Source organism: Bombina bombina, chromosome 5, assembly GCF_027579735.1.
Source record: "Bombina bombina isolate aBomBom1 chromosome 5, aBomBom1.pri, whole genome shotgun sequence".
NCBI classification, from domain to species: domain Eukaryota; kingdom Metazoa; phylum Chordata; class Amphibia; order Anura; family Bombinatoridae; genus Bombina; species Bombina bombina.
Window position 1 is genome coordinate 613,202,030 of NC_069503.1, and position 15,441 is coordinate 613,217,470.

Here is a 15,441-nt window from a genome sequence, read left to right on the forward strand (position 1 = left end):
GTTGCTGAAGTCCAGCGAAAGATCTTCATCCCAGCGGCAAAGCATCTTCATCCAAACGACTCCATCTTCATCCATCTTCTATCTTCTTCATCCCTGCAGAGGCGGAGAAGTCGGTGGATGCGCTGAGGTGGAGGTACAGGCGTAGGTACAGGCGGAGGTCCATCGGTCCTATGTGGAGGTCCTCTTCATGCGATCGTCCGCCGTACACTGAGGATTCAATGCAAGGTATCCCTTTTATATTGGTGTAACGTTACAATCCTATTGGCTGAAAAATTCAAATCAGCCGTTAGGAATGAGAGCTGCTTAAATCCTATTGGCTGATTTGAACAGCCATTAGGATTCAAGCAGCTCTCATTCCTTTTGGCTGATTTGAATCAGTCAAAACAGCAAATAGGATTTAAGCAGCTCTCATTCCTATTTGCTGATTTGAAAATTTCAGCCAATTGGAATGCAACGGTACCCCAATATAAAAGGGCTACCTTGCATTCAATCTTCAGTGTGCAGCAGTCAATCGCATGAAGAGGACCTCCACATCGGACCGATGGAACTCCGCCTGGACTTCCACCCGGACTCCTTATATCCACCGACTGCTCCACCTCCGCAGGGGTGAAGAAGATAGAAGATGCCGCTCCTACGATGGATGAAGATGGAGCCGTCTGGATGAAGATGCTTCACCACTGGGATGAAGCTCTTCCGCCGGAATTCAACAACTGTGAGTACATATTTTGGGGTTAGTGTTAGGTATTTTTTTGGGGGTTGGTATTTTATTTTTAGATTAGGGCTTTTTTTATTTTAATGGGCCAAAAAAGAGCTGAATGCCCTTTTAAGGGCAGTAAAAGAGCTAAATGCCCTTTTAAGGGCAATGCCCACACCAATGCCGTTTTCAGGGAAATGGGTAGATTAGGTTTATTTAGTTAGGTTTTTTTTATTTTGTGGGTTTGGGGGGGGGTGGGGGTTGTAATGTTAGGGGGTGTTTGTTGTAATTTGTTAGCAAAAGAGCTGTAACTTTAGGGCAATCCCCTTTTAAGGTCTATTGGTAGTTTATTGTACATTAGGGTTTTTTTTTTATTTTGGGGTGTTTTTTTTTTTAAAACGGGGTATTCGAATAGGAATAATTTTTATTATTTTGGATAATTTTGTTAGTTATTTTTTGTAATGGGATTTATTTTTATTTTTGGGGTGTTTTTTTTTTTAGATTAGGCATTTTTTATTTTTAATGGGCCGAATTAAACCTGAATGCCAATAAAAATGCCCTTTTCGGGGCAATGGGTAGATTAGGTTTATTTTTATTTTGTGGGTATGAGGCTGGGGGTTTGTAATGTTAGGGGGTGTTTGTTTTTATTTTTTTTTTGCAAAAGAGCTGTTAACTTTAGGGCAATGCCCGAAAAAATGATTTAACTAATTTGGCAAAACGATTTTTTTTTTAAACTTAACTAAACTAATTTGCCGAAACGAAATTATTTGTTTAACTAATGAAAACAAAACAAATTTTTTAGCGTTGCACATGTCTACAATAATTAAGTGCCCTCCTTTAGTCACCAGGTTAACAATCCTGGATATAAGCTTATAGGGTTTAATAGAAACTTTTGAATGCATGCACCTTTGAAAATAAAAATATAAATAATATATATATGTGTGTGTGTGTGTGTACACAACTTGCACAAAAAAGGGTATCATCTATGGTAATACCAGGGAATTTGCTTCAAAGATCAATGTGTGTCAAAAGTTTTAGAATGCCTCAATTTTTATTGAAAATATGTATCTTAAAGTGACATATAACCCCAAATGTCTTTATCCAAATGTTGAAGCATTTGAAAGTGATGCAGCATAGCTGTAAAAAGCTGACTAGAAAATATCACATGAACACACCTATGTAAAAAGGAAAATATTTACCTCAAAATGTCCTACGTATTCACACCCCACTGTAAAGAATGCTAGTCCCAGGACTTGCAAGGGAGTTTGCATCTGGCATGTGCAGGAACAGTCATGTTATTTTCATATTTAGTTTAAGGAAGTTTACTATGAAATCTCATGAGATTTAAGTGAAATCTCATGAGATCACAGCAAAGCAATGCTGATTGGCTATTATGTTTTTTTTTCTTTTCACTTCTTAAAGCTTTAAAGCAGCTGAAGTATAAAAATGTTCACAGAGCACTTATTTTGGTGAGCTGAAGACATTTTGAGGTAAAATATCTTCCCTTTTTACATAGAGATGTTCAGGTGATGTTTTGTTTAAGAAAGTAGAAAGAAGAAAACGGGGGAAATAACCATATAGAGAGACATTTTGAGGTTTTATTTTCATGTCAGCTTTTTACACTTATGCTGCATCTCTTTCAGGACCTGCACTAAAGTTAAGGTAAGTATAAATCCTTAAAAAAAATATTTTAAAGGAAACAAATAAATACTGACTAATTTTGTCAGTATTTTTTCCTTCTTTAAATTTCTTTGGTGCTTCATTTGGATATTTGTTTACATCCGAAAACAAATTCACATCGCTAATACGCACGCTACTTTTGACTTTCAATTTTATTTTATTACTTTGCAATACAGCCATATTTTTAAACCCTTTTTGTTTATCTTATCTACTTTGCTGTGGCCAATTAGAAACAATATAAATGATGTGCTATATGGATGAAGGTGAAGCAAATAATTTATAGAATGTTGTTGGGTCAGTGTTATGAATCCCTCATAATGCATGCTAGCCTTTCTTCTTGTAGTGGAAACACTACAATTATAAGAGGTAAATTACAGGAAAAGTGGACAAAATAAATAATTATACTATACAGTAATACAAAGTGATTTTATAATTTATTCAACATGTAAGCCGTAAGGTGTTAACATCGCTAGTGGTGGCATATTTATACTACAAGAATAAAGTTCATTTTTATTACTTTAGCAACAGTTTTAAAATCTTCATTTTGGAAAGCACCAGCATGTTAAATTCTTCACATAACAGACTTCTATGGGGGCATGAAATTTCTGCTTTTTAAATAAAAATACCAAGAGAAGGAAGAAAATTGATAATAGGAGTAAATTAGAAAGTTGCTTAAAATTGCATTCTCTATCCGAATCATGAAAGAAAAAAATTGGGTTTCATATCCATTTAATTTTGGTTAACGACCAAGCGCTAAACTAATGGAGCATAAAAATTCTGCACAAGTCTCTGTTTAACGTTGATGTTAAGATATATACGCAAACATTTTGTTGACACGTATAAACAAAATACTCCCTGAACTCACTCATTCCAAACAATTGGGATTCACTCCTTAGAGAGGGAAAAGACAATACTTTAAATATTATTCAACTACTAGAATACGCCACACAAACAAATCTCCCTACTATCTTCGCGTCCATGCACGTGGAGAAAGCCTTTGACAGATTAAATTGGGGATTCCTTAAACAAACACTAATCAAATTTGGCTTCCCGGAGGCATTCATCATAAAAAAATGTGCACTCTATAATGCACCTAGTGTCAAGATAAAACGAAATGACTCTTTTTCATCCTCCTTTTAAATATATAATGGCACCCATCAGGGATGCCCATTGTCCCCCCTGTTATTTGTCCTGGCAATGGAAATCTTGGCAGCAAAAATAAGACATAATAAAAAAATAGTAGGCATTAGACTTGGGGAAATAGAGTATATAATTTCACTGTACGCAGATGACGTATTCTTAACACTATCTAACCCGATATCCTCCCTCACAGAACTACATGAGGAATTCCACACATATGGCATTCATTCTAACTTTAAAATAAATGCCACCAAACCAGAATGTTTAAGTATAGCCCTACCTGAAAAAAACATCCACCAAATAACAAATAAACATTCCTACTCATATCACAAAACTTCTATAAAATACCTAGGAGTCCACATATCTAAAGACATGCAAGTATTATTCTCCCTTAATTACACATCAATAATGTCTAAAATCCAACAGGAACTTAACTCCTGGCAACATAAAGCCCTATCATGGCTAGGAAGATTAAATGCTATTAAAATGTCCATTCTTCCCAAAATCCTATACATCTTTCAAACAGTTCTGATAATGCTCCCAAATATGTTTCTTAATAAACTCAAATGAGTTTTAAACACTTTCCTCTGGCAAAACAAACACCATTGTAAAGCAAAGGGTACCATCTATAGACCTAAAGACAAAGGAGGCTTGGGCATGTCAAACCTGAGATACTTTTACATATCAACGGCACTTGTACGTATAATTGACTGGTGTAGAAATTCAACATTTAAAGATTGGGCCCATTTAGAACACACTCTATCCAACAAAAGACAGCTAGGAGCCTGCTGTTGGCTCCACCCTCAATATAGAAATTTCGGACCTCAAACATCTACAATAACTAAAACAACCTTCACACTATGGGACCAAAACATTATTAAAACACAAAACTTATCCACAAACCCCTCACCAATAACCCCATTAATAGACAATCCCGATTTACAACTAAATAATCCTAAAGCACCAAATCATTTGATGTCACTACGAGATGCAGTCCCATGTCACTCAGTGGCAAAATATGGATGGCATAAATTAAAACAAGAGCTTCCTTACATGAAGACTTTGCAACCACATTTACTCACTGGTATAAATATTTTAAATACACCATTATATCTCTTCACATAAAGTAGTGCAATTAACAATTAAATTATAAGCGCTAGAGGTGAAAAAACCAGCTTAACTATAGAATTCCCCTCCAGGAAAGCAAGAAATTGAGAGCAAAAGGTCAGATGGTAGTTAAGCACTAAGAGCAAGGTTTGTGGGAGGATGTAATATATCTATAAATAATGCTATCTAGCGGTATATATAGTGGATATAAAATCTAATAATGGATAGGTGATAAGTGCTGTGTAGGTACCAGTACTCGAAATATATATAAATATAGTGAATAAAAGATAAAGGAAGTGAAGAAAGTACAAATATAGATACAATTTATTAAGATAGGTTTAAAACAATATATCAAATATTTGACAAATAAAACATCTGTATCTAAAAGTGCAGGGACGTCTCCCTTATTCGTTACTGTTTAGTAACAGTTGATAAAAGAGATCAAATGGCAATGTAAAGTACTTGCGTTTTAAATTGCTGTTAGCAACTGTGAGGTAAAAATGTATCTCCTTAGGTGTTCAGTAGAGATGCGAAGTAACTGTCGGGTAGAGACCGCGTTGTATGCGGTTTGGCCTTACCAGATGGTGTTGATTGCGCCTTTTACGTGACCGGTGTGACGTCAAGGATCGTTCTGTATGATATGCGCATCAGTTGTATACAACCATGAAGTTTATTCCTTAGATCACCTTCTTTCGTGACGTCTGGAGAGCCTGTCCAATCAGAGAGGATGTTACACTTTCCCACAGCAATCCACAATCCAGCATGAAAGGGATACCACTCGAATGTTAAGAGTATAACACGTTTATTGTGATATATAAAATAATAAAACACATACAAATCTATGTCTCTTAGCTCACCCAGTAGGTGTCCACAACATTTGAGCCCTGAGACAGTGAATATTAAAATAGAACTTCTCTACGTACGCTTCATTTCTCTGCCAGAAACTCTTGAAAACGTTTCTGGCAGATATATATTTATAGATATATTACATCCTCCCACAAACCTTGCTCTTAGCGCTTAACTACCATCTGACCTTTTTATCTCTTCACATAAACACAACAAACAATTGTGCAGACCTCTTACTCCATTTGAGACCCTTTGCAACACGACCACGCATATCAGAGGTACTATGCCACTTACATACAAACTTCTTATAGAACAACACTCCAGGACCCTCCCACCTTATACAAAAAATGTGAAGAAGAATTACAAACCCACTTAACTATTAAAGACTGGACCAAAACCTTCCACAACATGAGCAAGACATCTTTATCCATATCTAATACAGAGATGAATATGAAATTATTGTGTAGATGGTAAAATACACCTACTAGATTAGCGTCAATGTATAAAAACTCTAACTCAGCATGCTAGAGAGACTGTGGTGACACAGGATTTTCTGAATATTTGGTGGACATGTCCCAAGATTACACAATACTGGCAACTCATTACACACACCATACAAGAAGTAACTGGGTTGACATTTCCCCACAATCCAATAACACTTCTTTTTAATCATCTTCCCACAATTAAATGCAAACTGCAACATCAACATATTTATTATGATTAATTTTGCTAAACGCTTAATCTCAAGAAGATGGAAATTAACTGAGCCCCCCTCCTTAAATGAATGGAAAACCTTAGTCACACACATTTTACAACTAGAAAAACTCCACTACAGTATCACTAAACGACTAGATGACTTTTTCGACATGAGATTAATATGGGAAGAATATATACACTCCACCACAAACTCTACATCTACCTAACAAAATATACATTGAAAGAATAGAGCTACATGACACACCTTTAAGAGGTGAGAAAACATAATTTATGTAAGAACTTACCTGATAAATTAATTTCTTTCATATTGGCAAGAGTCCATGAGCTAGTGACGTATGGTATATACAATCCTACCAGGAGGGGCAAAGTTTCCCAAACCTCAAAATGCCTATAAATACACCCCTCACCACACCCACAATTCAGTTTAACAAATAGCCAAGTAGTGGGGTGATAAAGAAAGGAGTAAAAAGCATCAACAAAGGATTTTGGAAATAATTGTGCTTTATACAAAAAAATCATAACCGCCATAAAAAGGGTGGGCCTCATGGATTATTGCCAATATGAAATAAATTAATTTATCAGGTAAGTTCTTACATAAATTATGTTTTCTTTCATGTAATTGGCAAGAGTCCATGAGCTAGTAACGTATGGGATAGCAACACCCAAGATGTGGAACTCCATGCAAGAGTCACTAGAGAGGTAAAAATAAAAACAGCCATTTTTCACTGAAAAAAATTAATCCACAACCCAAAATATAAGTTTATTCTCATGAATGAAAGGAAAAACTTAAAATATAAGCAGAAGAATCAAACTGAAACAGCTACCTGAAGAACTTTTCTACCAAAAACTGATTCCGAAGAAGCGAATACATCAAAATGGTAGAATTTAGTAAAAGTATGCAAAGAAGACCAAGTTGCTGCTTTGCAAACCTGATCAACTGAAGCTTCATTCTTAAAAGCCCACGAAGTGGAGACTGATCTAGTAGAAAGAGCTGTAATTCTCTGAGGCAGGCCTTGACCTGACTCCAAATAAGCTTGATGAATCAAAAGCTTTAGCCGCGATGCCAAGGAAACGGCAGAAGCCTTCTGACCATTCCTAGAACCAGAAAACATAACAAATAGACTAGAAGTCTTCCTGAAATCTTTAGTAGCTTCAACATAATACTTCAAAGCTCTTACCACATCCAAAGAATGTAAGGATCTCTCCAAAGAATTTATCTATTAATGTTGTTAGAATTCACAACCTTAGGTAAGAATTTAAATGAAGTCCAGTCCGCAAAACCGCCTTATCCTGATGAAAAATTAGAAAAGGAGATTCATAAGAAAGAGCAGATAATTCAGAAACTCTTCTAGCAGAAGAGATGGCCAAAAGGAACAACACTTTCCAAGAAATACCCCGTTCTCTGATTACAGCGAGTAGGGCACTGAGAACCTTTGAAAAGTTTCTTGGAGCTGTCGCTAGGCAAAAAGGAAGAGCAACAAATTGGTAATGCTTTTCTAGAAAAGAGAATCTCAGAAACTGATAATGATCTGGATGAATCAGAATATGAAGATATGCATCCTGCAAGTCTATTGTTGACATATAATGCCCTTGCTGACAAAAGGCAGAATAGTCCTTATAGTCACCATTTTGAAAGTTGGTACTCTTACATAACGATTAAAATGTTTAGATCCAGAACTGAATGAATGAATATTCTTTCTGTGGGACAATGAATAGATTTGAATAAAACCCCAGACCCTGTTCCTGAAATGGAACTGGTATGGTTACCCCTGAAAACTCCAGGTCTGAAACACACTTCAGAAAAGCTTGAACCTTTACTGGATTTACTGGGATGCGTGAGAGTAAAAACCTTCTCACAGGAAGTCTTACTCTGAATCCTATTTGATACCCCTGAGAGACAATACTCAGAATCCATTGATTTTTGACAGAATTTGTCCAAACATCCTTGAAAAATCTTAATCTTCCCCCTACCGGCTGAGCTGGAATGAGGGCCGCACCTTCATGCGGACTTAAGGGCTGGCTTTGGTTTCTTAAACGGCTTGGATTTATTCCAATTTGCAGAAGGTTTCCAATTGGAAACATCCCTTGGGGGAAGGATTAGGTTTCTGTTCCTTAATTTGTCGAAAGGAACGAAAATGATTAGAAGCTTTAGATTTACCCTTAGGTCTTTTATCCTGAGGCAAAAAAACTCCCTCCCCCCAGTGACAGTTGAAATAATCGAATCCAACTGAGAACCAAATAACTTATTACCTTGGAAAGAAAGAGATAGCAATCTAGACTTAGATGTCATGTCAAAGCAGCCAGATCATTGCACACATATGGGTAGGTTAAGGGTAAGTGCAAAAAAACGTACCGCCAATCCTTTAGCTTGAAATAAAAAGCTCCTTTATTTGAAAGACACTGAAGAAGTTACACCTATGAAATGCGTCTGACCTATGTTACTCTGCTGGCGTGTATGCCTTTTATTGTCTTTCAAATAAAGGAGCTTTTTATTTCAAGCTAAAGGATTGGCAGTACGTTTTTTTGCACTTACCCTTAACCTACCCATATGTGTGCAAGGATCTGGCTGCTTTGTATTCATTTTTGTTGAGGGAAGGTGGTGAAGTTCCCTGTATATTCCCTTTTGCACCAGTCGGACCGGAACTATTGCTCTAGCTACAGCTCCCGTGGGGAGCGCCGAAGAAGTGACACAGAGCGGTGCTACAGAGGCAGTGGAGATGCAGCGCGGCACACAACAGAGAATGAAACCGCATATACACTGAGCGCTTACCAACGGACTTTGCAATTAGATGTCATGTCAGCATTCCAAGATTTAAGCCACAAAGCTCTTCTAGCTAAAATAGCTAAAGACATAGATTTAACATCAATTTTGATGATATCAAAAATGGCATCACAAATAAAATGATTAGCATGTTGAAGCAAGCGAACAATGCTAGACAAATCAGAATCCATTTCTTGTTGCGCTAAATTTTCCAACCAAAAAGTTGATGCAGCTGCAACATCAGGCAAAGACATTGCAGGCCTGAGAAGATGACCAGAATATAAATAGGCTTTCCTTAGATAAGATTCAAGTTTCCTATCTAAAGGATCTTTAAAAGAAGTACTATCTTCCATAGGAATAGTAGTACGTTTAGCAAGAGTAGAGATAGCCCCATCAACTTTGAGGATCTTTTCTCAAAACTCCAATGTAACTGCTGGCAATTTTTTAAACCTTGAAGAATGAATAAAAGAAGTACCAGGCCTATTCCATTCCTTAGAAATCATATAAAAAATAGCATCAGGAACTGGAAAAACCCCTGGAGTAACCACAGGAGGTTTATAAACTGAATTTAAATGTTTACTAGTCTTAATAACAAGAGGACTAGTTTCCTCAATATCCAATGTAATGAACACTTCTTTTAACAAATAACGAATGTACTCCATCCCTCTGGCATTCACTGTACTCTGAGAGGAATCGGGGTTCAAAATGCTGAGAAGCGCATATCAGCATAGAAATCTTAGCACAAACTTACTTGACCACCTCCATAGGAGGCAAAGTTTGTAAAAACTGAATTGTGGGTGTGGTGTGAGGTGTATTTATAGGCATTTTGAGGTTTGGGAAACTTTGCCCCTCTTGGTAGGATTGTATATCCCATACTTCACTAACTCATGGACTCTTGCCAATTACATGAAAGAAATAAGAGATTCCATAATAAATATTTTACACATAAACTAAACATCTCTTTGAACTAGAAAAAATTCATTTAAATGTCAATATGTTACAAAATTATACTATGTAAATGGATTTTATGTGCAAACTACTGTAATATTGTACTTAGTATACAACCTGTTTGTTTATTTTACTACAATAAAAGTTTATAAAAAAAAAAAAAATCTGCACAAGTAATGGAGTTCTTTATTTACTTCTGTACTATACAATTTCAAATAAACTTAATTACAGAATACTTTATACAGTCATGGCCAAAAATATTGGGTCCCCTGCATTTTTGTCAGATAATGAACCACTTTGCCCAGAAAGTTGTTGCAATTACAAATGTTTAGACATTATCTTGTTTATTTCTTTTGTTTGTATTGGTATGACACAAAAAAGTGGAGAAATCTGACACATTCCACGCAAAACTCCAAAAATGGACTGGACAAAATTATTGGTACCCTCAATTTAATATTTGGTAGCACACCCCTGGAATTTTAGACCACTCTTCTTTTGCCAACTGCTCCAGGAAGGGTTTCTATTCCCAACTGCTGTTTTGAGATCTCTCCACAGGTGCTCTATGGGATTAAGATCTGGACTCATTGATGACCAGTTTAGTACTCTCCAGCGCTTTGTCTTAAACCATTTCTGGGTGCTTTTTGATGTGCATTTTGGGTCATTGTCCTGCTGCAAGACCCATGACCTCTGACGGCGACCCAACTTTCTGACACTGGGCCCTACACTGCACCACATAATTCTTTGTTGGCCTTTAGATTTCATAATGCCATGCACACAGTCAAAACATCCAGTGCCTGAAGCTGCAAAGCAACCCCAAAACATCAGTGAATCTCCACCATGTTTGACTGTAGGGACTGTATTCTTTTCTTTAAAAGCTTCATTTCTTTTTCTGAAAATAGTAGAATGATTGTCTTTACCAAAAAGCTTTCTGTCCACAGCACATTCTTCCAAAAGGATTTAGGCTCCCTCAGATAAGTTTTGGCAAACTCCAATCTGGCTTTTTTTATGTTTCTGTGTCAGCAGTGGGGTCCTCCTGGGTCTCCTACCATAGATTCCCTTTTTATTCAGATGGCGACGTATAGTGAGAGCTGACACATTTGAAGGTCAGCTTGAATTTGTCTGGAAGTTGATCAAAGGTTCTTTGTCCACCATTCGAACAATCCTTTGTTGCAATCTTTGATCACTTTTTCTCTTTCGTCCACGGAGATTAGCTGCAGTACCATGGGCTGTAAACTTCTTGACAATGTTTTTCACAGTGGACACAGGAACATTAAGATCTCTGGAGATGGACCTTGAGATTGTCCATGCTTTTCCACAATTTTTGTTCTTAAACCTCAGACAATTCGTTGATGCTCTTTCTCTTCTCCATGCTAAATGTGGCACACAGAGACACACAACAGAAAGGTTGAGTCAATTTTTTACCATTTTAACTGGTTGCCGGTGTGATTTCTATAGTGTCACCACCTGTTAATTGATGCAGGTGAGTTTAATTACAAATTACAGGAGCATCACAAACTTGGAATGCAATTATTTCTTACAATGTTGAGAAGGTACCAATAATTTTGTCCAGTTCGTTTTTGGAGTTTTGCTTGTGTCAGATTTGGCTTTTTTTTCTCCACTTTTTTGTGTCATACCAATACAAATAAAAGGAATAAACATGAGAATGCCTAAACCCTAAACATTTGTAATTGCAAAAATGATCTGGGCGAAGTGGTGCATTATCTGACAGAAATGCAGGGGTGCCAATATTTTTGGCCATGACTGTATATAAACACACACACGCACATCTATCTATCTATCTATCTATCTATCTATCTATCTATCTATCATCTATCTATCTATCATATATCTACAGTATATATATATATATATATATATATACACACACACATAATTTATATATATATATATATATATATATATATATATATATATATATATATATATATATATACACACACACACACACACACATACACCTTTGACCCCTGCCCAATCCTGTTCCTTGTCCTATACCATATACCTTTAATTCTGCCAAAAAAAACTTATTTTCAATATTAAACCTTAGTTTCCTAACTGCTTTATCAAAATATAACTTAAATTATTTATTTTCATAGCATTTCCATGTGTTTTGTAATACATACTAGGAAGGTATAATATTTAGTTGAGATCCAAAAAAGAGCTAAATTTTAAAGGGGCATTTGGGTTGCACATAAGTACAGCACTGCTCTGTGCTATGTATCAAAATGATACAGAGAGCTAAAAAACTTTTTGTCAGCATTAAGATGCCTTGGTTAATGTTTTTTTACCATCCAGTTTATATGTTATGCTTTGCATGCGCTATTATTGAGAGCTACTTTTAACCCTGCCCTTAATAAGGAGTTTTGAATTTAATGTCCCTTTAATAATATTCAGTTTCTTTCTTTTTTTAGTGTGTTCATGAAAAACAGGAGGGTTATCTATTTCACTGTGCTAATAATGAGGAGCACTACAGACACATATGTTGCTGTAATGCTAAATATATCTGTTACGGATTACTATTAAACAGATCATCCCAGAAAACATCAAAGATACAGACCATCTTTAAATATTTAAAGATTTTATAGCCATGCAAACTGCATGTGATGGTCTCATCACTAATATAAAAGATCCTATTCTTCACTTCTGAGATACACATCTCAAATCCATTTCTCACACTATTTCTGTTCCAGTTATTTTGAACGTGATCTCCAAGACGCAGAAAAGATGAAGCACATTTTTGTTTGACCTTTTATACAAGCAAATAAGTTTGTGCTGTCGTTTTTTTTATTATTATTTGTATTTCTACAAGTTAGAACAAAACATTTGAAACAAATTAAGATTTTTTTATTTTAAATCTGTCTGATTTTATTAAGAATTATTCTCTTTTATATAAATAAGCTTCAGTATGCTTGAATTGAAAGGGATAGTCTAGTCAAAATTTAACTCATGATTCAGATAGAGAATGCAATTTTTTTTTTTTATTGAGAGAAACACATGTGAACATTAAGTATTACATCATACAATAACATCACAAAATATGATCCCAAGGAATCAGGAACAGAAACAGGCAATACAATTTCAACAGAGAATTATGTTCAATATTTCTCATTTGCACATAACATATAAATTCTCAAATATCTCAGAAATTTCTCAAGAGCCTAAGACACCTAGGCCTAGATTTGGAGTTTGGCGGTAGATGGGCTGTTAACGCTACGCAGGGTTTTTTCTGGCCGCACCATAAAATTAACTCTGGTATCGAGAGTCCCAAAAAATGCTGCGTTAGGCTCCAAAAAAGGAGCGTAGAGCATTTCTACCGCAAATGCAACTCTCGATACCAGAGTTGCTTACGGACGCGTCCAGCCTCAAAAACGTGCTCGTGCACGATTCTCCCATAGGAAACAATGGGGCTGTTTGAGCTGAAAAAAAACCTAACACCTGCAAAAAAGCAGCGTTCAGCTCCTAACGCAGCCCCATTGTTTCCTATGGGGAAACACTTCCTACGTCTGCACCTAACACTCTAACATGTACCCCGAGTCTAAACACCCCTACCCTTACACTTATTAACCCCTAATCTGCCGCCCCCGCTATCGCTGACCCCTGCATTATATTATTAACCCCTAATCTTCCGCTCCGTAAACCGCCGCAACTTACATTATCCCTATGTACCCCTAATCTGCTGCCCCTAACACCGCCGACCCCTGTATTATATTTATTAACCCCTAATCTGCCCCCCTCAACGTCGCCGACACCTGCCTACACTTATTAACCCCTAATCTGCCGAGCGGACCTGAGCGCTACTATAATAAAGTTATTAACCCCTAATCCGCCTCACTAACCCTATCATAAATAGTATTAACCCCTAATCTGCCCTCCCTAACATCGCCGACACCTAACTTCAATTATTAACCCCTAATCTGACGACCGGAGCTCACCGCTACTATAATAAATGGATTAACCCCTAAAGCTAAGTCTAACCCTAACACTAACACCCCCCTAACTTAAATATAATTTAAATCTAACGAAATTAATTAACTCTTATTAAATAAATTATTCCTATTTAAAGCTAAATACTTACCTTTAAAATACATCCTAATATAGCTACAATATAAATTATAATTATATTATAGCTATTTTAGGATTAATATTTATTTTACAGGCAACTTTGTAATTATTTTAACCAGGTACAATAGCTATTAAATAGTTAAGAACTATTTAATAGTTACCTAGTTAAAATAATAACAAAATTACCTGTAAAATAAATCCTAACCTAAGTTTTAATTAAACCTAACACTACCCTATCAATAAATTAATTAAATAAAATACCTACAATTACCTACAATAAAACCTAACACTACACTATCAATAAATAAATTAAATACAATTACTACAAATAACTACAATTACATAAACTAACTAAAGTACAAAAAATAAAAAAGAACTAAGTTACAAAAAATAAAAAAATATTTACAAACATAAGAAAAATATTACAACAATTTTAAACTAATTACACCTACTCTAAGCCCCCTAATAAAATAACAAAGACCCCCAAAATAAAAAAATGCCCTACCCTATTCTAAATTAATAGAGTTAAAAGCTCTTTTACCTTACCAGCCCTGAACAGGGCCCTTTGCGGGGCATGCCCCAAGAAAATCAGCTCTTTTGCCTGTAAAAAAAAACATACAATACCCCCCCCAACATTACAACCCACCACCCACATACCCCTAATCTAACCCAAACCCCCCTTAAATAAACCTAACACTAAGCCCCTGAAGATCTTCCTACCTTGTCTTCACCATCCAGGTATCACCGATCCGTCCTGGCATCCGGTGCTGAAGAGGTCCAGAAGAGGCTCCAAAGTCTTCCTCCTATCCGGCAAGAAGAGGACATCCGGACCGGCAAACATCTTCATCCAATCGGCATCTTCGATCTTCTTCCATCCGGTGCGGAGCAGGTCCATGTTGAAGCAGCCGACGCGGATCCATCCTCTTCTTCCGGCATCTCCCGACGAATGACGGTTCCTTTAAGGGATGTCATCCAAGATGACGTCCCTCGAATTCCGATTGGCTGATAGGATTCTATCAGCCAATCGGAATTAAGGTAGGAATATTCTGATTGGCTGATGGAATCAGCCAATCAGAATCAAGTTCAATCCTATTGGCTGATCCAATCAGCCAATCAGATTGAGCTCGCATTCTATTGGCTGATCGGAACAGCCAATAGAATGCGAGCTCAATCTGATTGGCTGATTGGATCAGCCAATAGGATTGAACTTGATTCTGATTGGCTGATTCCATCAGCCAATCAGAATATTCCTACCTTAATTCCGATTGGCTGATAGAATCCTATCAGCCAATCGGAATTCGAGGGACGCCATCTTGGATGACGTCCCTTAAAGGAACCGTCATTCGTCGGGAGACGCCGGAAGAAGAGGATGGATCCGCGTCGGCTGCTTCAACATGGACCCGCTCCGCACCGGATGGAAGAAGATCGAAGATGCCGCTTGGATGAAGATGTTTGCCGGTCCGGA